This window comes from Nerophis ophidion, linkage group LG01 (genome assembly GCF_033978795.1).
Source record: "Nerophis ophidion isolate RoL-2023_Sa linkage group LG01, RoL_Noph_v1.0, whole genome shotgun sequence".
Taxonomy (NCBI): Eukaryota; Metazoa; Chordata; class Actinopteri; order Syngnathiformes; family Syngnathidae; genus Nerophis; species Nerophis ophidion.
The window spans coordinates 9,917,117-9,944,835 of NC_084611.1; the positions used below are offsets into that span (position 1 = coordinate 9,917,117).

At 40.6% G+C, this 27,719-nt stretch overlaps 1 protein-coding gene across 6 annotated transcripts in view; it reads left to right on the forward strand.

Annotated features, from left to right (window-relative positions):
• The window catches only part of slc4a4a (solute carrier family 4 member 4a), a 245,522-nt gene that overhangs the window by 8,683 nt on the left and 209,120 nt on the right, over window positions 1–27,719 (forward strand). The window lies entirely within an intron of this gene.

The following is a 27,719-nucleotide window of genomic DNA, read 5'->3' on the forward strand; positions in this document are numbered from 1 at the left end:
GCGCTACATAAATATAATTCACTTCACAATCAATCAATCAATCAATGTTTATTTATATAGCCCCAAATCACAAATGTCTCAAAGGACTGCACAAATCATTACGACTACAACATCCTCGGAAGAACCCACAAAAGGGCAAGGAAAACTCACACCCAGTGGGCAGGGAGAATTCACATCCAGTGGGACGCCAGTGACAATGCTGACTATGAGAAACCTTGGAGAGGACCTCAGATGTGGGCAACCCCCCTCCCCCTCTAGGGGACCGAAAGCAATGGATGTCGAGCGGGTCTAACATGATACTGTGAAAGTTCAATCCATAGTGGCTCCAAGACAGCAGTGAGAGTCCCGTCCACAGGAAACCATCTCAAGCGGATCAGCAGCGTAGAGATGTCAATCAATCAATCAATCAATGTTTATTTATATAGCCCCAAATCACAAATGTCTCAAAGGACTGCACAAATCATTACAACTACAACATCCTCGGAAGAACCCACAAAAGGGCAAGGAAAACTCACACCCAGTGGGCAGGGAGAATTCACATCCAGTGGGACGCCAGTGACAATGCTGACTATGAGAAACCTTGGAGAGGACCTCAGATGTGGGCAACCCCCCCCCCTCTAGGGGACCGAAAGCAATGGATGTCGAGCGGGTCTAACATGATACTGTGAAAGTTCAATCCATAGTGGCTCCAAGACAGCAGTGAGAGTCCCGTCCACAGGAAACCATCTCAAGCGGATCAGCAGCGTAGAGATGTCCCCAACCGATACATGCGAGCGGTCCATCCTGGGTCCCGACGAGCGGTCCATCCTGGGTCTCGACTCTGGACAGTCAGTACTTCATCCATGGTCATCGGACCGGACCCCCTCCACAAGGGAGGGGGGGACATAGGAGAAAGAAAAGAAGCGGCAGATCAACTGGTCTAAAAAGGAGGTCTATTTAAAGGCTAGAGTATACAGATGAGTTTTAAGATGAGACTTAAATGCTTCTACTGAGGTAGCATCTCGAACTGTTACCGGGAGGGCATTCCAGAGATACAACTTTTAACTTTAAAGGCATAGTTTTCCTTTAGAATGTCCTCTGATCGTCTTGATCAGGAGTGTCTCAAAGGGTTGCTCAAGCCACAACGGTTGGGGAGGAACTGTTTTACTTTTTTACCAAATCTGGTCAATTTTTGTCGGTACCGATCGAATCCCGCTGGTCCTACCGGGCGCCTATTCACATCAAATCCAACAGTGTGAACTTGAGCACTCCAGCAGCACTGAGAGCGGACTAAGCCATCCTACCTGGAGGTATTGATGCAAATTTCCATGGCGACAAAATAAATTGACTAACAAAACGTTGTGAAGCTTGTGTTCCAAATACCGATATGCAACATTTTTTATTTTTAAAGTGATGCTGAAAGACAAAAGTTGAGAGCTGGGGAGTGCTCTGGAAGCACGGGGAAGGCTACGCTAATCAAAACTTAACAGGTTACGAAAATAACTAAACGGAATTGCTGGAGAACAGCAAAGACTTACGAGTAAACACAAGCGGCAGAAGAAGCGTCCACAATACCTCAAGGTATTGATGCAAATTTCAATGCCTGCAAAGAAATTATTTCACAAAATACTCCAACGTTGTGACACTCGTGTCGCAGAAGGCTACGCTAATCAAAACTTAACAGGTTACGAAAATAACTAAACGGAATTGCTGGAGAACAGCAAAGACTTACGAGTAAACACAAGCGGCAGAAGAAGCGTCCACAATACCTCAAGGTATTGATGCAAATTTCAATGCCTGCAAAGAAATTATTTCACAAAATACTCCAACGTTGTGACACTCGTGTCGCAGAAGGCTACGCTAATCAAAACTTAACAGGTTACGAAAATAACTAAACGGAATTGCTGGAGAACAGCAAAGACTTACGAGTAAACACAAGCGGCAGGACAAGTGTCCACTATACCTCGAGGTATTGATGCAAATTTCAACGCCAGCAAAGAAATACACTCACAAAACGCTCCAACGTTGTGATGCTGAAAAGTGCTCTGGTAGCATGGGGTAGGCTACGCTAATCAAAACTCAACAGGTTACGAAAATAACTTGACGGAGTTTGCTGGAGAACAGCAAAAACTTACGGCGAGGGAAGTGTCCACAATACCTCGAGGTAATGATGCAAATTTCAACGCCAGCAAAGAAATAGACTCACAAAACGCTCCAACGTTGTGATGCTGAAAAACAAAAGTGTTCTGGTAGCATGGGGTAGGCTATGCTAAACAAAACTCAACAGGTTACGGAAAATAACCCGACGGAATTGCTGGAGAACAGCAAAAACTTACGGCGAGGGAAGTGTCCACAATACCTCGAGGTAATGATGCAAATTTCAACGCCAGCAAAGAAATAGACTCACAAAACGCTCCAACGTTGTGATGCTGAAAAACAAAAGTGTTCTGGTAGCATGGGGTAGGCTACGCTAATCAAAACTCAACAGGTTACGAAAATAACTTGACGGAGTTTGCTGGAGAACAGCAAAAACTTACGGCGAGGGAAGTGTCCACAATACCTCGAGGTATTGATGCAAATTTCAACGCCAGCAAAGAAATAGACTCACAAAACACTCCAACGTTGTGATGCTGAAAAACAAAAGTGCTCTGGTAGCATGGGGTAGGCTACGCTAATCAAAACTCAACAGGTTACGAAAATAACTTGACGGAGTTTGCTGGAGAACAGCAAAAACTTACGGCGAGGGAAGTGTCCACAATACCTCGAGGTATTGATGCAAATTTCAACGCCAGCAAAGAAATAGACTCACAAAACGCTCCAACGTTGTGATGCTGAAAAACAAAAGTGTTCTGGTAGCATGGGGTAGGCTACGCTAATCAAAACTCAACAGGTTACGAAAATAACTGACAGAATTGCTGGAGAACAGCAAAGACTTACGGGTAAACACAAGCGGCAGGACAAGCGTCCACAATACCTCGAGGTATTGATGCAAATTTCAACGCCAGCAAAGAAATAAACTCACAAAACGCTCCAACGTTGTGATGCTGAAAAACAAAAGTGCTCTGGTAGCATGGGAAAGGCTATGCTAATCAAAACTCAACAGGTTACGAAAATAACTTGACGGAGTTTGCTGGAGAACAGCAAAAACTTACGGCGAGGGAAGTGTCCACAATACCTCGAGGTAATGATGCAAATTTCAACGCCAGCAAAGAAATCGACTCACAAAACGCTCCAACGTTGTGATGCTGAAAAACAAAAGTGCTCTGGTAGCATGGGGTAGGCTACGCTAATCAAAACTCAACAGGTTACAAAAATAACTGACAGAATTGCTGGAGAACAGCAAAGACTTACGGGTAAACACAAGCGACAGGACAAGCGTCCACAATACCTCGAGGTATTGATGCAAATTTCAACGCCAGCAAAGAAATAGACTCACAAAACGCTCCAACGTTGTGATGCTGAAAAACAAAAGTGTTCTGGTAGCATGGAGTAGGCTACGCTAATCAAAACTCAACAGATTACGAAAATAACTCTATGGAATTGCTGGAGAACAGCAAAAACTTACGGCGAGGGAAGTGTCCACAATACCTCGAGGTATTGATGCAAATTTCAACGCCAGCAAAGAAATAGACTCACAAAACGCTCCAACGTTGTGATGCTGAAAAACAAAAGTGCTCTGGTAGCATGGGGTAGGCTACGCTAATCAAAACTCAACAGGTTACGAAAATAACTTGACGGAGTTTGCTGGAGAACAGCAAAAACTTACGGCGAGGGAAGTGTCCACAATACCTCGAGGAATTGATGCAAATTTCAACGCCAGCAAAGAAATAGACTCACAAAACGCTCCAACGTTGTGATGCTGAAAAACAAAAGTGTTCTGGTAGCATGGGGTAGGCTACGCTAATCAAAACTCAACAGGTTACGAAAATAATTTGACGGAGTTTGCTGGAGAACAGCAAAAACTTACGGCGAGGGAAGTGTCCACAATACCTCGAGGTATTGATGCAAATTTCAACGCCAGCAAAGAAATAGACTCACAAAACGCTCCAACATTGTGATGCTGAAAAACAAAAGTGTTCTGGTAGCATGGGGTAGGCTACGCTAATCAAAACTCAACAGGTTACGAAAATAACTTGACGGAGTTTGCTGGAGAACAGCAAAAACTTACGGCGAGAGAAGTGTCCACAATACCTCGAGGTAATGATGCAAATTTCAACGCCAGCAAAGAAATAGACTCACAAAACGCTCCAACGTTGTGATGCTGAAAAACAAAAGTGCTCTGGTAGCATGGGGAAGGCTACGCTAATCAAAACTCAACAGGTTACGAAAATAACTTGACGGAGTTTGCTGGAGAACAGCAAAAACTTACGGCGAGGGAAGTGTCCACAATACCTCGAGGTATTGATGCAAATTTCAACGCCAGCAAAGAAATCGACTCACAAAACGCTCCAACGTTGTGATGCTGAAAAACAAAAGTGTTCTGGTAGCATAGGGTAGGCTACGCTACACAAAACTCAACAGGTTACGAAAATAACTTGACGGAATTGCTGGAGAACAGCAAAAACTTACGGCGAGGGAAGTGTCCACAATACCTCGAGGTATTGATGCAAATTTCAACGCCAGCAAAGAAATAGACTCACAAAACGCTCCAACGTTGTGATGCTGAAAAACAAAAGTGCTCTGGTAGCATGGGGTAGGCTACGCTAATCAAAACTCAACAGATTACGAAAATAACTCTATGGAATTGCTGGAGAACAGCAAAAACTTACGGCGAGAGAAGTGTCCACATTACCTCGAGGTATTGATGCAAATTTCAACGCCAGCAAAGAAATCGACTCACAAAACGCTCCAACGTTGTGACGCCTGGTGTGTTCCAAATATGCAGGTAAAAATGTTTTCTAAATTTAAATTGATGCTGTAAAAACAAAAGGCAAAAGCTTGGGAGTTCTCTGGAAGCACGGGGAAGGCTACGCTAATCAAAACTCAACAGGTTACGAAAATAACAAAACGGAATTGCTGGAGAACAGCAAAGACTTACGAGTAAATATAAGCGGCAGGAGAATTGATGCAAATGTCAATGCTAGCAAACAAATTATCTCACAAAACGCTCCAACGTTGTGACGCACGGGTCGTATGACGGCGATCGCTAGTGTGTTCTTAATATGCATGTTAAAAAACCCAAAACATTTCAAGTGATGCTGAAAAACAAAAGCCGAGGGCTGGGAAGTGCTCTGGAAGCTAACTAATTCAAACTCAAACGGTTTACAAAAAGAACTAAACGAAAATTGCTGGAGAACAGCAAGAACTTACGAGTGAACACCGTCGGCGGGAGAAATGGCCTGAATGTGCATGAAGGTGAATCACCAAACAAAGTCCTGACAAACAGTGGGTGTAATAGTCTTACAAATAAATAGTCTTGGAGCGGGTGGGGGATGCTAACCCCTAAAGACCCCTAAAGACCCCTAAAGACGGGAAGTGGACCAAAAACTGAAAACAAAAAACAAAACCAGAAATCAAAACAAGCGTGAATTAAGTAAGTCTCCAGTTTTTCTGAAATGCATTAGCTTGATGCTAATTTACATTGGCTTTGCTATTGACATGCTCCTGATTAGCATTAGCGATTGTACATGGCGATTTCATATTTGTTATTAAAAACTACGATTGAAATGTACGCTACGTTTAAACAGCTGGTGCGTAATAAGTGCAATATTAACCCTCTGCCTGTTGAGGACATGATTGAATAAATATTTATTTTTTTATTAATCATTTTGGATGCTAGAGTCTGCTTGTCCAGTGTGCGGTGGACTGCTCACAGACGTAAGTCCAGTCCATAGTGGATCAAACATAATAGTGTGAGAGTCCAGTCCATAGTAGATCAAACATAATAGCATGAGAGTCCAGTCCATAGTGGATCTAACATAATAGTGTGAGAGTCCAGTCCATAGTGGATCAAACATAATAGCATGAGAGTCCAGTCCATAGTGGATCTAACATAATAGCATGAGAGTCCAGTCCATAGTGGATCTAACATAATAGCGAGAGAGTCCAGTCCATAGTGGATCCAACATAATAGTGAGAGTCCAGTCCATAGTGGATCTAACATAATAGTGAGAGTCCAGTCCATAGTGGATCTAACATAATAGTGAGAGTCCAGTCCATAGTGGATCTAACATAATAGTGAGAGTCCAGTCCATAGGGGATATAACATAATAGTGTGAGAGTCCAGTCCATAGTGGATCTAACATATTAGCATGAGAGTCAAGTCCGTAGCAGATCTAACATAATATTGTGAGAGTCCAGTCCATAGTGGATCTAACATAATAGTGAGAGTCCAGTCCATGGTGGATCTAACATAATAATGTGAGAGTCCAGTCCATAGTGGATCTAACATAATAGTGTGAGAGTCCAGTCCATAGTGGATCTAACATAATAGCGTGAGAGTCCAGTCCATAGGGGATATAACATAATAGTGTGAGAGTCCAGTCCATAGTGGATCTAACATATTAGCATGAGAGTCAAGTCCGTAGCAGATCTAACATAATATTGTGAGAGTCCAGTCCATAGTGGATCTAACATAATAGTGAGAGTCCAGTCCATAGTGGATCTAACATAATAGTATGAGAGTCCAGTCCATGGTGGATCTAACATAATAATGTGAGAGTCCAGTCCATAGTGGATCTAACATAATAGTGTGAGAGTCCAGTCCATAGTGGATCTAACATAATAGTGTGAGTCCAGTCCATAGTGGATCTAACATAATAGTGTGAGTCCAGTCCATAGTGGCTCAAACATAATAGCATGAGAGTCAAGTCCGTAGCGGATCTAACATAATATTCTGAGAGTCCAGTCCATAGTGAATCTAACATAATAGCGTGAGAGTACAGTCCATAGTGGATCTAACATAATAGTGAGAGTCCAGTCCATAGTGGATCTAACATAATAGTATGAGAGTCCAGTCCATGGTGGATCCAACATAATAATGTGAGAGTCCAGTCCATAGTGGATCTAACATAATAGTGTGAGAGTCCAGTCCATAGTGGATCTAACATAATAGTGTGAGTCCAGTCCATAGTGGCTCAAACATAATAGCATGAGAGTCAAGTCCGTAGCGGATCTAACATAATATTCTGAGAGTCCAGTCCATAGTGAATCTAACATAATAGTGTGAGAGTACAGTCCATAGTGGATCTAACATAATAGTGAGAGTCCAGTCCATAGTGGATCTAACATAATAGTATGAGAGTCCAGTCCATGGTGGATCTAACATAATAATGTGAGAGTCCAGTCCATAGTAGATCTAACATAATAGTGCGAGAGTCCAGTCCATAGTGGATCAAACATAATGGCGTGAGAGTCCAGTCCTTAGTGGATTTAACATAATAGTCTGAGAGTCCAGTCCATAGTGGATCCAACATAATATTGTGAGAGTCTAGTCCATAGTGGATCTAACATAATAGCGTGAGAGTCCAGTCCATAGTGGATCTAACAAAATAGTGTGAGAGTCCAGTCCATAGTGGATTTAACATAATAGTATGAGACTCCAGTCCGTAGTGGATCTAACATAATATTGTGAGAGTCCAGTCCAAAGTGGATCTAACATAATAGTGAGAGTCCAGTCCATAGTGGATCTAACATAATAGTATGAGAGTCCAGTCCATAGTGGATCTAACATAATATTGTGAGAGTCCAGTCCAAAGTGGATCTAACATAATAGTGAGAGTCCAGTCCATAGTGGATCTAACATAATAGTATGAGAGTCCAGTCCATGGTGGATCTAACATAATATTGCGAGAGTCCAGTCCATAGTGGATCAAACATAATGGCGTGAGAGTCCAGTCCTTAGTGGATTTAACATAATAGTCTGAGTGTCCAGTCCATAGTGGATCTAACATAATATTGTGAGAGTCTAGTCCATAGTGGATCTAACATAATAGCGTGAGAGTCCAGTCCATAGTGGATCTAACATAATAGTGCGAGAGTCCAGTCCATAGTGGATCCAACATAATAACGTGAGAGTCCAGTCCATAGTGGATCTAACATAATAGTGTGAGAGTCCAGTCCATAGTGGATCTAACATAATAATGTGAGAGTCCAGTCCATAGTGGATCTAACATAATAGTGTAAGGGTCCAGTCCATAGTGGATCTCACATAATAGTGTGAGAGTCCAGTCCATAGTGGATCTAACATAACCATGTGAGAGTCCAGTCCATGGTAAATCTAACATAATAGTGCGAGAGTCCAGTCCATAGTGGATCAAACATAATGGCGTGAGAGTCCAGTGCTTAGTGGATTTAACATAATAGTCTGAGAGTCCAGTCCATAGTGGATCTAACATAATAGCGTGAGAGTCCAGTCCAAAGTGGATCTAACCTAATAGTGAGAGTCCAGTTCATAGTGGATCTAACAAAATAGTGTGAGAGTCCAGTCCATAGTGGATCTAACATAATAGTGTGAGTCCAGTCCATAGTGGATCTAACATAATAGTGAGAGAGGAGGAGATCATGTTGAGTGGAGACAAGTCAACAGCGCAGAGACGTCCCCATCTGATGCACAGATGAGTGGTCCACCCTGGAAACCCGACTTTGGACAGCTAGCGCCTCATCTGTGGTCACCGAATCTGTGCCCCTCTCTCCTCTGTGGAGAGGGGGGCAGAGCAGAAAACGAAACGGCAGATCAACTGGTCTAAAAGCGGGGTCTATACAGAGATAAGACAGAGACTACAACAACAGCTAACACAACAACAACAACGACAACTACAACAACAAATAGGATATATACAAATATGATAGTAAAAGTAATAACAAGGAAGTAGTTAGTGACATAAATATAATAATACAGAAACGACAATTAGCCTTAATACACCACAAATGGAGCAATACAAATACCAATAGAAATATCACTATTGATAACGAATAATAATGATAATTTTCCTGTATAATCAACAATACAATTGTTTCAAATGCAACAACACATATAAGTAATTATAACTTTAAATACAAAAGAAAACAGATACATGGAGGGGAAGTAAGAGAAGCCAACTATATTAACCTTGTAGGTTGTTATAGTAACAATAATGACGCCATTGGGAGAGTGGCCGTGCCAGAAACCAACTATATTAACCTTGTAGATTGTTATAGTAACAATAATGGCGCCATTGGGAGAGTGGCCGTGCCAGAAACCAACTATATTAACCTTGTAGATTGTTATAGTAACAATAGTGGCGCGGTTGGGAGAGTGGCCATGCCAGAAACCAACTATATTAACCTTGTAGATTGTTATAGTAACAATAATGGCGCCATTGGGAGAGTGGCCGTGCCAGAAACCAACTATATTAACCTTGTAGATTGTTATAGTAACAATAATGGCGCCATTGGGAGAGTGGCCGTGCCAGAAACCAACTATATTAACCTTGTAGATTGTTATAGTAACAATAGTGGCGCCATTGGGAGAGTGGCCGTGCCAGAAACCAACTATATTAACCTTGTAGATTGTTATAGTAACAATAGTGGCGCGGTTAGGAGAGTGGCCGTGCCAGAAACCAACTATATTAACCTTGTAGATTGTTATAATAACAAAAGTGGCGCCGTTGGGAGAGTGGCCGTGCCTGAAACCAACTATATTAACCTTGTAGATTGTTATAGTAACAATAATGGCGCGGTTGGGATAGTGGCCATGCCAGAAACCAACTATATTAACCTTGTAGATTGTTATGGTAACAATAGTGGCGCGGTTGGGATAGTGGCCGTGCCAGAAACCAATTATAATAACCTTGTAAATTGTTATAATAACAAAAATGGCGCCATTGGGAGAGTGGCTATGCCAAAAACCAACTATATTAACCTTGTAGATTGTTATAGTAACAATAATGGCGCGGTTGGGATAGTGGCCATGCCAGAAGCCAACTATATTAACCTTGTAGGTTGTTATAGTAACAATAATGACGCCATTGGGAGAGTGGCCGTGCCAGAAACCAACTATATTAACCTTGTAGATTGTTATAGTAACAATAGTGGCGCCATTGGGAGAGTGGCCGTGCCAGAAACCAACTATATTAACCTTGTAGATTGTTATAGTAACAATAGTGGCGCGGTTAGGAGAGTGGCCGTGCCAGAAACCAACTATATTAACCTTGTAGATTGTTATAATAACAAAAGTGGCGCCGTTGGGAGAGTGGCCGTGCCTGAAACCAACTATATTAACCTTGTAGATTGTTATAGTAACAATAATGGCGCGGTTGGGATAGTGGCCATGCCAGAAACCAACTATATTAACCTTGTAGATTGTTATGGTAACAATAGTGGCGCGGTTGGGATAGTGGCCGTGCCAGAAACCAATTATAATAACCTTGTAAATTGTTATAATAACAAAAATGGCGCCATTGGGAGAGTGGCTATGCCAAAAACCAATTATAATAACCTTGTAGATTGTTATAGTAACAAAAATGGCGTCATTGGGAGAGTGGCCGCGCCAGAAACCAACTGTATTAACCTTGTAGATTGTTATAGTAACAATAACGGCGCCGTTGGGAGAGTGGCCATGCCAGAAACCAACTATAATAACCTTGTAGATTGTTATAGTAACAAAAGTGGCGTGGTTGGGAGAGTGGCCGTGCCAGAAACCAATTATAATAACCTTGTAAATTGTTATAATAACAAAAATGGCGCCATTGGGAGAGTGGCTATGCCAAAAACCAATTATAATAACCTTGTAGATTGTTATAGTAACAAAAATGGCGCCATTGGGAGAGTGGCCGGGCCAGAAACCAACTACATTAACCTTGTAGATTGTTATAGTAACAATAGTGGCGCGGTTAGGAGATTGGCCATGCCACAAACCAACTATATTAACCTTGTAGATTGTTATAGTAACAATAGTGGCGCCATTGGGAGAGTGGCCATGCCAGAAACCAACCGTATTAACCTTGTAGATTGTTATAGTAACAATAGTGGCGCCGTTGGGAGAGTGGCCGTGCCAGAAACCAATTATAATAACCTTGTAGATTGTTATAGTAACAATAGTGGCGCCGTTGGGAGAGTGGCCGTGCCAGAAACCAATTATAATAACCTTGTAGATTGTTATAATAACAAAAATGGCGCCATTGGGAGAGTGGCCGTGCCCGAAACCAACTATATTAACCTTGTAGATTGTTATGGTAAGAATAGTGGTGCGGATGGGAGAGTGGCCATGCCAGAAACCAATTATAATAACCTTGTAGATTGTTATAGTAACAATAGTGGCGCCGTTGGGAGAGTGGCCGTGCCAGAAACCAATTATAATAACCTTGTAGATTGTTATAGTAACAATAGTGGCGCCGTTGGGAGAGTGGCCGTGCCAGAAACCAATTATAATAACCTTGTAGATTGTTATAATAACAAAAATGGCGCCATTGGGAGAGTGGCTATGCCAAAAACCAATTATAATAACTTTGTAGATTGTTATAGTAACAAAAATGGCGCCATTGGGAGAGTGGCCGTGCCCGAAACCAACTATATTAACCTTGTAGATTGTTATGGTAAGAATAGTGGTGCGGATGGGAGAGTGGCCATGCCAGAAACCAATTATATTAACCTTGTAGATTGTTATAGTAACAATAATGGCGCCGTTGGGAGAGTGGCCGTGCCAGAAACCAATTATAATAACCTTGTAGATTGTTATAATAACAAAAATGGCGCCATTGGGAGAGTGGCTATACCAAAAACCAATTATAATAACCTTGTAGATTGTTATAGTAACAAAAATGCCGCCATTGGGAGAGTGGCCGTGCCAGAAACCAACTACATTAACCTTGTAGATTGTTATAGTAACAATAACGGCGCCGTTGGGAGAGTGGCCATGCCAGAAACCAACTAAAATAACCTTGTAGATTGTTATAGTAACAAAAGTGGCGTGGTTGGGAGAGTGGCCATGCCAGAAACCAACTACATTAACCTTGTAGATTGTTATAGTAACAAAAGTGGCGCGGTTGGGAGAGTGGCCGTGCCAGAAACCAACTATATTAACCTTGTAGATTGTTATGGTAAGAATAGTGGTGCGGATGGGAGAGTGGCCATGCCAGAAACCAATTATATTAACCTTATAGATTGTTATAGTAACAATGGTGGCGTGGTTGGGAGAGTGGCCGTGCCAGAAACCAACTACATTAACCTTATAGATTGTTATAGTAACAAAAGTGGCGTGGTTGGGAGAGTGGCCGTGCCAAAAACCAATTATAATAACCTTGTAAATTGTTATAGTAACAAAAATGGCGCCATTGGGAGAGTGGCCGTGCCAGAAACCAACTGTATTAACCTTGTAGATTGTTATAGTAACAATAACGGCGCCGTTGGGAGAGTGGCCATGCCAGAAACCAACTATATTAACCTTGTAGATTGTTATAGTAACAATAGTGGCGCCGTTGGGAGAGTGGCCATGCCAGAAACCAACTGTATTAACCTTGTAGATTGTTATAGTAACAATAACGGCGCCGTTGGGAGAGTGGCCATGCCAGAAACCAACTATATTAACCTTGTAGATTGTTATGGTAACAATAGTGGCGCGGTTGGGATAGTGGCCGTGCCAGAAACCAATTATAATAACCTTGTAAATTGTTATAATAACAAAAATGGCGCCATTGGGAGAGTGGCTATGCCAAAAACCAATTATAATAACCTTGTAGATTGTTATAGTAACAAAAATGGCGCCGTTGGGAGAGTGGCCGTGCCAGAAACCAACTGTATTAACCTTGTAGATTGTTATAGTAACAATAACGGCGCCGTTGGGAGAGTGGCCGTGCCAGAAACCAACTATAATAACCTTGTAGATTGTTATAGTGACAATAAAGGCGCCATTGGGAGAGTGGCCGTGCCAGAAACCAACTATAATAACCTTGTAGATTGTTATAGTAACAATAATGGTGCCGTTGGGAGAGTGGCCGTGCCTGAAACCAACTATATTAACCTTGTAGATTGTTATAGTAACAATAATGGCGCGGTTGGGATAGTGGCCATGCCAGAAACCAACTATATTAACCTTGTAGATTGTTATAGTAACAAAAATGGCGCCATTGGGAGAGTGGCCGTGCCAGAAACCAACTATAATAACCTTGTAGATTGTTATAGTGACAATAAAGGCGCCATTGGGAGAGTGGCCATGCCAGAAACCAACTATAATAACCTTGTAGATTGTTATAGTAACAATAACGGCGCCGTTGGGAGAGTGGCCGTGCCAGAAACCAACTATAATAACCTTGTAGATTGTTATAGTAACAATAATGACGCCATTGGGAGAGTGGCCGTGCCAGAAACCAACTATATTAACCTTGTAGATTGTTAAAGTAACAATAGTGGCGCGGTTAGGAGAGTGGCCGTGCCAGAAACCAACTATATTAACCTTGTAGATTGTTATAGTAACAATAACGGCGCCGTTGGGAGAGTGGCCATGCCAGAAACCAACTATATTAACCTTGTAGATTGTTATAGTAACAATAGTGGCGCCATTGGGAGAGTGGCCATGCCAGAAACCAACTACATTAACCTTATAGATTGTTATAGTAACAATAGTGGCGTGGTTGGGAGAGTGGCCGTGCCAGAAACCAACTATATTAACCTTGTAGATTGTTATAGTAACAATAACGGCGCCGTTGGGAGAGTGGCCATGCCAGAAACCAACTATATTAACCTTTTAGATTGTTATAGTAACAATAGTGGCGCCATTGGGAGAGTGGCCATGCCAGAAACCAACTACATTAACCTTGTAGATTGTTATAGTAACAATAACGGCGCCGTTGGGAGAGTGGCCATGCCAGAAACCAACTATATTAACCTTGTAGATTGTTATAGTAACAATAGTGGCGCCATTGGGAGAGTGGCCATGCCAGAAACCAACTACATTAACCTTGTAGATTGTTATAGTAACAATAATGGCGCCGTTGGGAGAGTGGCCGTGCCAGAAACCAACTATATCAACCTTGTAGATTGTTATAGTAACAATAGTGGTGCGGTTGGGAGAGTGGCCGTGCCAGAAACCAACTATATTAACCTTGTAGATTGCTATAGTAACAATAACGGCGCCGTGGGGAGAGTGGCCGTGCCAGAAACCAACTATATTAACCTTGTAGATTGTTATAGTAACAATAGTGGCGCCGTTGGGAGAGTGGCCGTGCCAGAAACCAACTGTATTAACCTTGTAGATTGTTATAGTAACAATAACGGCGCCGTTGGGAGAGTGGCCATGCCAGAAACCAACTATATTAACCTTGTAGATTGTTATGGTAACAATAGTGGCGCGGTTGGGATAGTGGCCGTGCCAGAAACCAATTATAATAATTTTGTAAATTGTTATAATAACAAAAATGGCGCCATTGGGAGAGTGGCTATGCCAAAAACCAATTATAATAACCTTGTAGATTGTTATAGTAACAAAAATGGCGCCATTGGGAGAGTGGCCGTGCCAGAAACCAACTGTATTAACCTTGTAGATTGTTATGGTAACAATAGTGGCGCGGTTGGGATAGTGGCCGTGCCAGAAACCAATTATAATAACCTTGTAAATTGTTATAGTAACAAAAATGGCGCCATTGGGAGAGTGGCCATGCCAGAAACCAACTATAATAACCTTGAAGAATGTTATAGTAACAATAACGGCGCCGTTGGGAGAGTGGCCGTGCCAGAAACCAACTGTATTAACCTTGTAGATTGTTATGGTAACAATAGTGGCGCGGTTAGGAGAGTGGCCATGCCAGAAACCAACTATATTAACCTTGTAGATTGTTATAGTAACAATAGTGGCGCCATTGGGAGAGTGGCCATGCCAGAAACCAACCGTATTAACCTTGTAGATTGTTATAGTAACAATAGTGGCGCCGTTGGGAGAGTGGCTGTGCCAGAAACCAACTATATTAACCTTGTAGATTGTTATAGTAACAATAATGGCGCGGTTGGGATAGTGGCCGTGCCAGAAACCAATTATAATAACCTTGTAAATTGTTATAGTAACAAAAATGGCGCCATTGGGAGAGTGGCCATGCCAGAAACCAACTATATTAACCTTGTAGATTGTTATAGTAACAATAGTGGCGCCATTGGGAGAGTGGCCGTGCCAGAAACCAACTATATTAACCTTGTAGATTGTTATAGTAACAATAGTGGCGCGGTTAGGAGAGTGGCCATGCCAGAAACCAACTATATTAACCTTGTAGATTGTTATAGTAACAATAGTGGCGCCATTGGGAGAGTGGCCATGCCAGAAACCAACCGTATTAACCTTGTAGATTGTTATAGTAACAATAGTGGCGCCGTTGGGAGAGTGGCTGTGCCAGAAACCAACTATATTAACCTTGTAGATTGTTATAGTAACAATAATGGCGCGGTTGGGATAGTGGCCGTGCCAGAAACCAATTATAATAACCTTGTAGATTGTTATAATAACAAAAATGGCGCCATTGGGAGAGTGGCTATGCCAGAAACCAACTATATTAACCTTGTAGATTGTTATAGTAACAATAGTGGCGCGGTTAGGAGAGTGGCCGTGCCAGAAACCAACTATATTAACCTTGTAGATTGTTATAGTAACAATAGTGGCGCGGTTAGGAGAGTGGCCGTGCCAGAAACCAACTATATTAACCTTGTAGATTGTCATAATAACAAAAGTGGCGCCGTTGGGAGAGTGGCCGTGCCAGAAACCAACTATATTAACCTTGTAGATTGTTATAATAACAAAAGTGGCGCCGTTGGGAGAGTGGCCGTGCCTGAAACCAACTATATTAACCTTGTAGATTGTTATAGTAACAAAAGTGGCGTGGTTGGGAGAGTGGCCATGCCAGAAACCAACTATATTAACCTTGTAGATTGTTATGGTAAGAATAGTGGTGCGGATGGGATAGTGGCCGTGCCAGAAACCAATTATATTAACCTTGTAGATTGTTATAGTAACAAAAGTGGCGTGGTTGGGAGAGTGGCCATGCCAGAAACCAACTACATTAACCTTGTAGGTTGTTATAGTAACAAAAGTGGCGCGGTTGGGAGAGTGGCCGTGCCAGAAACCAACTACATTAACCTTGTAGATTGTTATAGTAACAATAGTGGCGCGGTTGGGAGAGTGGCCGTGCCAGAAACCAACTATATTAACCTTGTAGATTGTTATGGTAAGAATAGTGGTGCGGATGGGAGAGTGGCCATGCCAGAAACCAATTATATTAACCTTGTAGATTGTTAAAGTAACAATAGTGGCGCGGTTAGGAGAGTGGCCATGCCAGAAACCAACTATATTAACCTTGTAGATTGTTATAGTAACAAAAGTGGCGTGGTTGGGAGAGTGGCCATGCCAGAAACCAACTACATTAACCTTGTAGATTGTTATAGTAACAAAAGTGGCGCGGTTGGGAGAGTGGCCGTGCCAGAAACCAACTATATTAACCTTGTAGATTGTTATAGTAACAAAAGTGGCGCGGTTGGGAGAGTGGCCATGCCAGAAACCAACTATATTAACCTTGTAGATTGTTATAGTAACAAAAGTGGCGCGGTTGGGAGAGTGGCCGTGCCAGAAACCAACTATATTAACCTTGTAGATTGTTATAGTAACAATAACGGCGCCGTTGGGAGAGTGGCCATGCCAGAAACCAACTATAATAACCTTGTAGATTGTTATAGTAACAAAAGTGGCGTGGTTGGGAGAGTGGCCATGCCAGAAACCAACTACATTAACCTTGTAGATTGTTATAGTAACAAAAGTGGCGCGGTTGGGAGAGTGGCCGTGCCAGAAACCAACTATATTAACCTTGTAGATTGTTATAGTAACAAAAGTGGCGCGGTTGGGAGAGTGGCCGTGCCAGAAACCAACTATATTAACCTTGTAGATTGTTATGGTAAGAATAGTGGTGCGGATGGGAGAGTGGCCATGCCAGAAACCAATTATATTAACCTTGTAGATTGTTATAGTAACAATAAAGACGCCATTGGGAGAGTGGCCGTGCCAGAAACCAACTATATTAACCTTGTAGATTGTTAAAGTAACAATAGTGGCGCGGTTAGGAGAGTGGCCGTGCCAGAAACCAACTATATTAACCTTGTAGATTGTTATAGTAACAAAAGTGGCGCGGTTAGGAGAGTGGCCGTGCCAGAAACCAACTATATTAACCTTGTAGATTGTTATAGTAACAATAACGGCGCCGTTGGGAGAGTGGCCGTGCCAGAAACCAACTATATTAACCTTGTAGATTGTTATAGTAACAATAGTGGCGCGGTTAGGAGAGTGGCCATGCCAGAAACCAACTATATTAACCTTGTAGATTGTTATAGTAACAATAGTGGCGCCGTTGGGAGAGTGGCCGTGCCAGAAACCAACTGTATTAACCTTGTAAATTGTTATAGTAACAATAACGGCGCCGTTGGGAGAGTGGCCGTGCCAGAAACCAACTATATTAACCTTGTAGATTGTTATAGTAACAATAATGGCGCGGTTAGGAGAGTGGCCATGCCAGAAACCAACTATATTAACCTTGTAGATTGTTATAGTAACAATAGTGGCGCCGTTGGGAGAGTGGCCGTGCCAGAAACCAACTGTATTAACCTTGTAAATTGTTATAGTAACAATAACGGCGCCGTTGGGAGAGTGGCCATGCCAGAAACCAACTATAATAACCTTGTAGATTGTTATAGTAACAAAAGTGGCGTGGTTGGGAGAGTGGCCATGCCAGAAACCAACTACATTAACCTTGTAGATTGTTATAGTAACAAAAGTGGCGCGGTTGGGATAGTGGCCGTGCCAGAAACCAATTATAATAACCTTGTAAATTGTTATAATAACAAAAATGGCGCCATTGGGAGAGTGGCTATGCCAAAAACCAATTATAATAACCTTGTAGATTGTTATAGTAACAAAAATGGCGCCATTGGGAGAGTGGCCGTGCCAGAAACCAACTGTATTAACCTTGTAGATTGTTATAGTAACAATAACGGCGCCGTTGGGAGAGTGGCCATGCCAGAAACCAACTGTATTAACCTTGTAGATTGTTAAAGTAACAATAGTGGCGCGGTTAGGAGAGTGGCCGTGCCAGAAACCAACTATATTAACCTTGTAGATTGTTATAGTAACAATAACGGCGCCGTTGGGAGAGTGGCCATGCCAGAAACCAACTGTATTAACCTTGTAGATTGTTAAAGTAACAATAGTGGCGCGGTTAGGAGAGTGGCCGTGCCAGAAACCAACTATATTAACCTTGTAGATTGTTATAGTAACAATAGTGGCGCGGTTAGGAGAGTGGCCATGCCAGAAACCAACTATATTAACCTTGTAGATTGTTATAGTAACAATAGTGGCGTGGTTGGGAGAGTGGCCATGCCAGAAACCAATTATATTAACCTTGTAGATTGTTATAGTAACAATAGTGGCGCGGTTAGGAGAGTGGCCGTGCCAGACACCAACTATAATAACCTTGTAGATTGTTATAGTAACAATAAAGGCGCCATTGGGAGAGTGGCCATGCCAGAAACCTGAAGGTTCCTGGTTCAATCCCCACCTTCTACCAACTTTGTCACGTCCGTTGTGTCCTTGAGCAAGACACTTCACACGCCATCAGTGTGTATTGATTGATTGATTGATTGAAACTGTTATTAGTAGATTGCACAGTACAGTACATATTCTGTACAATTGACCACTAAGTGGTCAGTTTTTCAATACTAATCAATTCATGGTAAATGTGGAAACTGGTGTCAGAGCGCTTTGAGTACCTTGAAGGTAGAAACGCGCTATAAAAGTACGACCCATTAAATGACCAAACTTACTTACGGAGATGGGTTTATTTTAAGATGTGTAGCAAAGCCCGCGACAACCCTTCTTATTGACTCTGCGCACACAAAAGGGTTGGCGTGCAGGATGCTACTTTCCAGACGCCGTGCGGCATAACACAGCACGCATGCCTCCAGGCCGCTGTGTGTTTCCATGGTATCAGCGGACGACACGAGGTTAGGCGGGTCACCACGCGGAGGACACGTATTTTATCTGCGAGTAAACAGACGGCGGCTAATAGAGTGCAAAAATCACAGCTTCGACACGGGGAGAGTTTTGGAAGAGTCCACGGCAGCGAAGCCCAGCTGCAGCCGTGTTATTCCGCGAGCATATTTCATAACAACGGAGGAATTTCCGGTGCAGCTGCTCCGCTGGGGACACACGTGTTCCTGATTTGAAGCGCTAGACGCGAGCGGAAGCAAGGAGATCCAAAACGAAAATTGTAATTTTTTACACGAGGGCTCTCTCAAACTCCATTAATGGCCAACAGGTCCCCGTTTTGTCTGAACTCCCTAGTTTAGTGTAATTGAGGTTCAATACAAACCCTGTTTCCGTATGAGTTGGGAAATTGTTTTAGATGTAAATATAAACGGAATACAATGATTTGCGACTCATTTTCAACCCATATTCAGTTGAATGCACTACAAAGACAAGATATTTGATGTTCAAACTCATTATTTTTTTTGTGCAAATAATAATTAACTTAGAATTTCTTGGCTGCAACACGTGCCAAAGTAGTTGGGAAAGGGCATGTTCACCACTGTGTTACATCACCTTTTCTTTTAACAACACTCAATAAATGTTTGGGAACTGAGGAAACTAATTGTTGAAGCTTTGAAAGTGGAATTCTTTCCCATTCTTGTTTTATGTAGAGCTTCAGTCCTTCAACAGTCCGGAGTCTCCGCTGTTGTATTTTACGCTTCATAATGCGCCAAACATTCTAGATGGGAGACAGAACTGGACTGCAGGCAGGCCAGGAAAGTACCCGCTCTCTTTTTTTTACGAAGCCACGCTGTTTTAACACGTGCTAAATGTGGCTTGGCATTATCTTGCTGAAATAAGCAGGGGCGTCCATGAAAAAGACGGCGCTTAGATGGCAGCATATGTTGTTCCAAAACCTGTATGTACCTTTCAGCATTAATGGTGCCTTCACAGATGTGTAAGTTACCCATGCCTTGGGCACTAATGCACCCCCATACCATCACAGATGCTGGCTTTTGAACTTTGCGTCGACAACAGTCTGGATGGTTCGCTTCCCCTTTTGGTCCGGATGACACGATGTCTAATATTTCCAAAATCAATTTGAAATGTGGACTCGTCAGACCACAGAACACTTTTCCACTTTGCATCAGTCCATCTTAGATGATCTCGGGCCCAGAGAAGCCGGCGGCGTTTCTGGATGTTGTTGATAAATGGCTTTGGCTTTGCATAGTAGAGCTTTAACTTGCACTTACGGATTTAGCGACAAACTGTATTTAGTGACAGTGGTTTTCTGAAGTGTTCCTGAGCATATGTGGTGATATCCTTTAGAGATTGATGTCTGTATTTGATACAGGGATGGAAAGTCACGGTCATTCAATGTTGGTTTCCGGCCATGTGGAGTGATTTCTCCAGATTCTCTGAACCTTTTGATGATATTATGGAGCGTAGATGTCGAAATCCCTACATTTCTTGCAGTTGCACTTTGAGAAACGTTGTTCTTAAACTGTTTGACTATTTGCTCACGCAGTTGTGGACAAAGGGGTGTACCTCGCCCCATCCTTTCTTGTGAAAGACTGAGCATTTTTTTGGGAAGCTGTTTTTATACCCAATCATGGCACCCACCTGTTCCCAATTAGCCTGGGATGTTCCAAATAAGTGTTTGATGAGCATTCTTCATTTTTTATCAGTATTTATTGCCACCTTTCCCAACTTCTTTGTCACGTGTTGCTGGCATCAAATTCTAAAGTTAATAATAATGATTATTTGCAACAACAAACAAATGTTTATCAGTTTTTATAGCATATTCAACTGAATATGGCTTGAAAATGATTCGCAAATCCTTGTATTCCGTTTATATTTACATCGAACACAATTTCCCAACTCATATGGAAACAGGGTTTGTACAATAAACATTTAAAATTCACGCGTTTTGATCGACAATACCGCATACATTGTGACATACTTGAAAAACACAGCTTTGAAAACTTGATCAGGGACTCTAATAGATTCCTGGTACACAAGATCCTAATATAATCTAATTTAAGGACAACTCACATTTTCACAGTTTGTCACTAGGCAGTCAAAGTCTGGCTCAAAGACCATCAGTCCAGGCAGGTAGTTGACCATCAGATGATCGATAAACTAGCACACCGGTGTCAAACCCAAGGCCCGGGGGCCACATGTGGCCCGCGACATCATTTTATCTGGCCCGCAAACACCTGAAAATGTCCATAAAGGACTTAATATTTTCTGTAAATTGGTTGTGGTAAAAAATGCAGTGTAAGACATGCTGGCATACGTGCGATAATAATACTAAAAATAATAATAATTGGATTAATCAAGCGCTTTACATTTGAAAAACTTCTCAAAGAGCTACCATGGTAAGTTAAAAGCACACATAAAATATACACAAGGTGGAAGGGAACTTTGTCTATTGAACGATGCCCTTATGGTTACGAAGTGTCCGGAATTTTAACCACATACCGTATTTCCTTGAATTGCCGCCGGGGGGCGCTAATTAATTCAAAACCTCTTCTCACACCTGCGCTTACCAAAGGCATGCGGTAAAACTAAGCATGCGCTAATTATTTCAAAACCTCTTTTCACTCCGGCACTTATGACCGAATGAATGACTGAATGGTTTATTTTGAGCCATGCAACAAGTGAAGTGAAGTGAATGATATTTATATAGCGCATTTTCTCGAGTGACTCAAAGCGCTTTACATAGTGAAACCCGATATCTAAGTTACATTTAAACCAGTGTGGGTTTAAATGTAACAGGTGGGTAAAGTGCCTTGCCCGAGGACACAACGGCAGTGACTAGGTTGGCGGAAGCGGGAATCGAACCTGCAACCCTCGAGTTGCTGGGACGGCCGCTCTACCAACCGAGCTATACCGCCCCAAAACAAAAGAATGACATAAAATACAAAAGAAATATATATATATATATACATTATATTTACAGCCACATTGAAAATATTACATGTGACTAATCTTTTGTAGATGTCAAGATTGGCTCAAAAGAGAGTGGGAAGAAGTAAACTTATTAAGTCCCACCCCTATACATATACAATATATATATATATACAATATATAATACAATAATATCAATCAATCAATCAATCAATCAATGTTTATTTATATAGCCCCAAATCACAAATGTCTCAAAGGACTGCACAAACCATTACGACTACAACATCCTCGGAAGAACCCACAAAAGGGCAAGGAAAACTCACACCCAGTGGGCAGGGAGAATTCACATCCAGTGGGACGCCAGTGACAATGCTGACTATGAGAAACCTTGGAGAGGACCTCAGATGTGGGCAACCCCCCCTCTCTAGGGGACCGAAAGCAATGGATGTCGAGCGGGTCTAACATGATACTGTGAAAGTTCAATCCATAGTGGCTCCAACACAGCCGCGAGAGTTCAGTTCAAAGCGGATCCAAGACAGCAGCGAGAGTCCCGTCCACAGGAAACCATCCCAAGCGGAGGCGGAAACCTTGGAGAGGACCTCAGATGTGGGCAACCACCCCCCCTCCCCCCTCTAGGGGACCGAAAGCAATGGATGTCGAGCGGGTCTAACATGATACTGTGAAAGTTCAATCCATAGTGGCTCCAACACAGCCGCGAGAGTTCAGTTCAAAGCGGATCCAAGACAGCAGCGAGAGTCCCGTCCACAGGAAACCATCTCAAGCGGATCAGCAGCGTAGAGACGTCCCCAACCGATACAGGCGAGCGGTCCATCCTGGGTCTCGACTCTGGACAGCCAGTACTTCATCCATGGTCATCGGACCGGACCCCCTCCACAAGGGAGGGGGGGACATAGGAGAAAGAAAAGAAGCGGCAGATCAACTGGTCTAAAAAGGAGGTCTATTTAAAGGCTAGAGTATACAGATGAGTTTTAAGGTGAGACTTAAATGCTTCTACTAGATTATCTATATATAATACATTTAAATTCACACACACTTACATATATACATATGTACACACACATATATATATATACATATATCTATATACATATATATACACATACATATATATATTAGGGGTGGGCAAATTAATGCGTTAATTACGAGTTAACTCATCAATCTATTAACGCCGACAATTATTTTATCGCACATTTGCGTATGTTGTTTACATGCTTTTATTTTGTTAACGCCTTTTCTTAACAAGATGAAGTCGCCCGGATGTACTTCGGTGTCGAGGGGCTCTTGGTAAAAATACCGGACAATTCTGCAAATTTCCTGGCTGGCTTACAGCGTGGTCACTCCGGGATCACTTACGACCGCCAGACAATTCTGGATGTGGATAGATCGGGCCGTTTTGGACTGAATGACGCGTGCATGCTAGACCGGCTAGCTAGCATGGGAATACTTTGCCGGCTACATCTGTGAAGCAGCGGAGTATATGTGTTGTCTGTCTATTTATGAATAATGCAGACCAGGAGTGTTGGCTGAGTTCTTAACGTTTAATTTCAGAGCGTGCATATCACAACATACAAGATGCCGTCATGGCGACACAACCTATACCGGGCTACCGCGTCACTCCTGTTGCATGCTGGGTAGGGTAGTTCTTTTTTTCCCTGGCTCATAACATCACAATATAGTACCATGTATATGATGCGTTCAGTTTATCAAAGCACCAAGCAAACAATCGGAAAATTCCCATCATATCAATTCCTAGATATGGTCATAATTATTTTAAGTGCACTACGCAGAATAAACACATTATTAATATTGCTACTACAGATAATTTGATCAAAAATTCCCTAAAACAGCCCACTACCTATAATATAGGTTTTTTAAACATAAGATCCCTGATAAAAAAAAAAATGTTTCTGCTGTTACCTCAGAAATTGCCTGTTCGGATGTTATGATTGTGGCTCAGAGATTTGTATGTAGATTATATTTATTTTCCATAACAAACAGGATAACTTAAATACCCTGGCAGTGGCAATAAGCTTAAATGTTTGTATTTACATTTTTTGAGTTGATTTTCATAAAATATGCTATTTAACTGCTACTGTTTAACAAGGACTGATTTAAATTGTCTTTGCACAACAAATGTTTTGGCACTTTTGTTCATGTGGGAGAATATTCCAATAAAGGTGCACTACACACTACTTTTGAATTCGTTATTGGGCTTTGCGTATACAATGCAGTTAATCGCGATTAATCGGAGAAATAGTGCGATTAACTTCGATTAAAATTTTTAATCGTTGCCCAGCCCTAATATATACACACACATATATATATATATATATATATATATATATATATATATATATACATACATATACACACATAATCACATACATACACACATGCATATACCCAAAATACACACATATCCATCATATATACACACACACACACACACACACACACACACACACACACACACACACACACACACACACACACACACACACACACACACACACACACACACACACACACACACTTATATAAATACTATATATATAATATACACTTTTGTCCATACATTATTAACAGTTTTCGGTGCCTATGGGAACAAGCTTTCATTTTGACTGTGATTTTAGTGGTTAATAGTGGATCTATGGCTGTGGAGCTGCTGCCCCTGAGCAGCATAACAAAGGTATGCTGTAAAAATTTGAGTGTGATGTAAGCTTGGACCTTAAATCCTACTGAATAGCTCTTAATCTTCTTCCCTTTATGCGATTTCAAATTACCGGTATTGAAATCAGCCTCCTCCATTTTGAAAATGATGACAGGGGAAGTGTCACCAAAGGTATGCAGTAAAAATTTGAGTGTGATGTAAGCTTGGACCTTAAATCCTACTGAATAGCTCTTAATCTTTTTCCCTTTATGCGATTTCAAATGACCGGTATTGAAATCAGCCTCCTCCCTTTTGAAAATGATGACAGGGGAAGTGTCACTCGGTAATACTAAGTGAAGTGAATTATATTTATATAGCGCTTTTCTCTAGTGACTCAAAGCGTTTTACATAGTGAAACCCAATATCTAAGTTACATTTATAACAGTGCGGGTGGCACTGGGAGCAGGTGGGTAAAGTGTCTTGCCCAAGGACACAACGGCAGTGACTAGGATGGCGGATGCGGGAATCGAACCTGCAACCCTCAGGTTGCTGGCACGGCCACTCTACCAACTGAGCTATACCGCATGCGCTAATTATTTTGGGAAGCGAGTTTGACCCGGTAGTAATTCAAGGCAGGCGCATACTATATGCCCTGCGCCGATTCAAGGAAATACGGTATATATAATGTCCGCACAGAGCGAACATGAGAGCGGTGGCGCATGTTTGTGCGCTGGGGTCTTTTTGGCGTCAAACAGTGGATGTTTTTATTTTTTGTTTTTTTTTTATTTTTATTTTTATAATTGCATGCAATTTTATGTTGATAATTATCAGAAGGCAAAAAGAAAATGCCTTGCTTATTTCGGCTACTTCCCTTAAAACTGTGACTGGGAAGTGTGTTTTATCCAATTACCTGATTGATTGAACAAATTAATGGATGGATTACTTGATTACTCAAATAATTGATAGCTCCAGTGCTTATAAAATTGGTCAATGGCCATTTACTTGGGTCCACAGTCACGTTCGCGTATATTTTGTGGTGGTCGTGGTCCCAGAATTCAGAAATCAGGAGAAGACCGCGTGCAGGTAAATTGTATTTCATATATTAACCAACAAAAGACAAGTGCAGCTGGGAGCGCACTGGAAGCGTAAAGAAAACATACGTACAAAAAAGCTGGACCTAAATAGACTTATTACAATTGAGAACAGGTTCGCTGGCAACCAAAGTAAAGGTGTTGCATAGACCAGAAATAGGAAGTGGACGCTATTATACAGCATTATTCACATGTGAATAATATAAATATAGTCCATCATACAGCATTATTCACATGTGAATAATATAAATACAGTCTATTATTCAGCATTATTTATACTATTCACATGTGAATAATATAAATACAGTCTATTATACAGCATTATTCACATGTGAATAACATAAATACAGTCTGTAATAAAGGATTATTCACATGTGAATAATATAAATATAGTATATTATACAGCATTATTCACAAGTGAATAATATACATATAGTCTATTATACAGTATTATTCACATGTGAATAATATAAATACAGTCTATTATACAGCATTATTCACATGTGAATAGTATAAATATAGTCCATCATACAGCATTATTCACATGTGAATAATATAAATGCAGTCTATTATTCAGCATTATTTATACTATTCACATGTGAATAATATAAATACAGTCTATTATACAGCATTATTCACATGTGAATAACATAAATACAGTCTTTAATAAAGGATTATTCACATGTGAATAATATAAATATAGTATATTATACAGCATTATTCACAAGTGAATAATATACATATAGTCTATTATACAGTATTATTCACATGTGAATAATATAAATACAGTCTATTATACAGCATTATTTATACTATTCACATGTGAATAGTATAAATACAGTCTATTATATAGCATTATTCACATGTGAATAATATAAATACAGTCTATTATACATCATTATTCACATGTGAATAATATAAATACAGTCTATTATACAGTATTATTCACATGTGAATAACATAAATACAGCATTATTCACATGTGAATAACATAAATACAGTATATTATACAGCATTATTCATATGTGAATAAAATAAATACAGTCTATTTAACAGCATTATTCACATGTGAATAATATAAATACAGTCTATTATATAACAATATTCACATGTAAATAATATAAATACAGTCTATTATACAGCATTATTCATATGTGAATAATATAAATACCGTCTATTATACAGCATCATTCACATGTGAATAACATAAATACAGTCTGTAATACAGCATTATTCACATGTGAATAATATAAATACAGTCTATTATACAGCATTATTAATACTATTCACATGTGAATAATATAAAGACAGTCTATTACACAGCATTATTCACATGTGAATAATATAAATAGTCTATTATACAGCATTATTCACATGTAAATAATATAAATACAATCTATTATACAGCATTATTCACATGTTTATAACATAAATACAGTCTATTATACAGCATTATTCACGTGTGAATAATATGAATACAGTCTATTATACAGCATTATTCACATGTGAATAATATAAACACAGTCTATTATACAGCATTATTGACATGTGAATAACATAAATACAGTCTATTATACAGCATTAATCACATGTGACTAACATAAATACAGTCTATTATACAGCATTATTCACATGTGAATAATATAAATACAGTCTATTATACAGCATTATTCACATGTGAATAACATAAATACAGTCCATTATACAGCATTATTCACATGTGAATAATATAAACACAGTCTATTATACAGCATTATTGACATGTGAATAACATAAATACAGTCTATTATACAGCATTAATCACATGTGACTAACATAAATACAGTCTATTATACAGCATTATTCACATGTGAATAATATAAATACAGTCAATTATACAGCATTATTCACATGTGAATAATATAAAAACAGTCTGTAATACAGGATTATTCACATGTGAATAATATAAATATAGTCTATTATACAGCATTATTCACATGTGAATAACATAAATACAGTCAATTATACAGCATTATTCACATGTGAATAACATAAATACAGTCCTTTATACAGCATTATTCACATGTGAATAATATAAAAACAGTCTGTAATAAAGGATTAT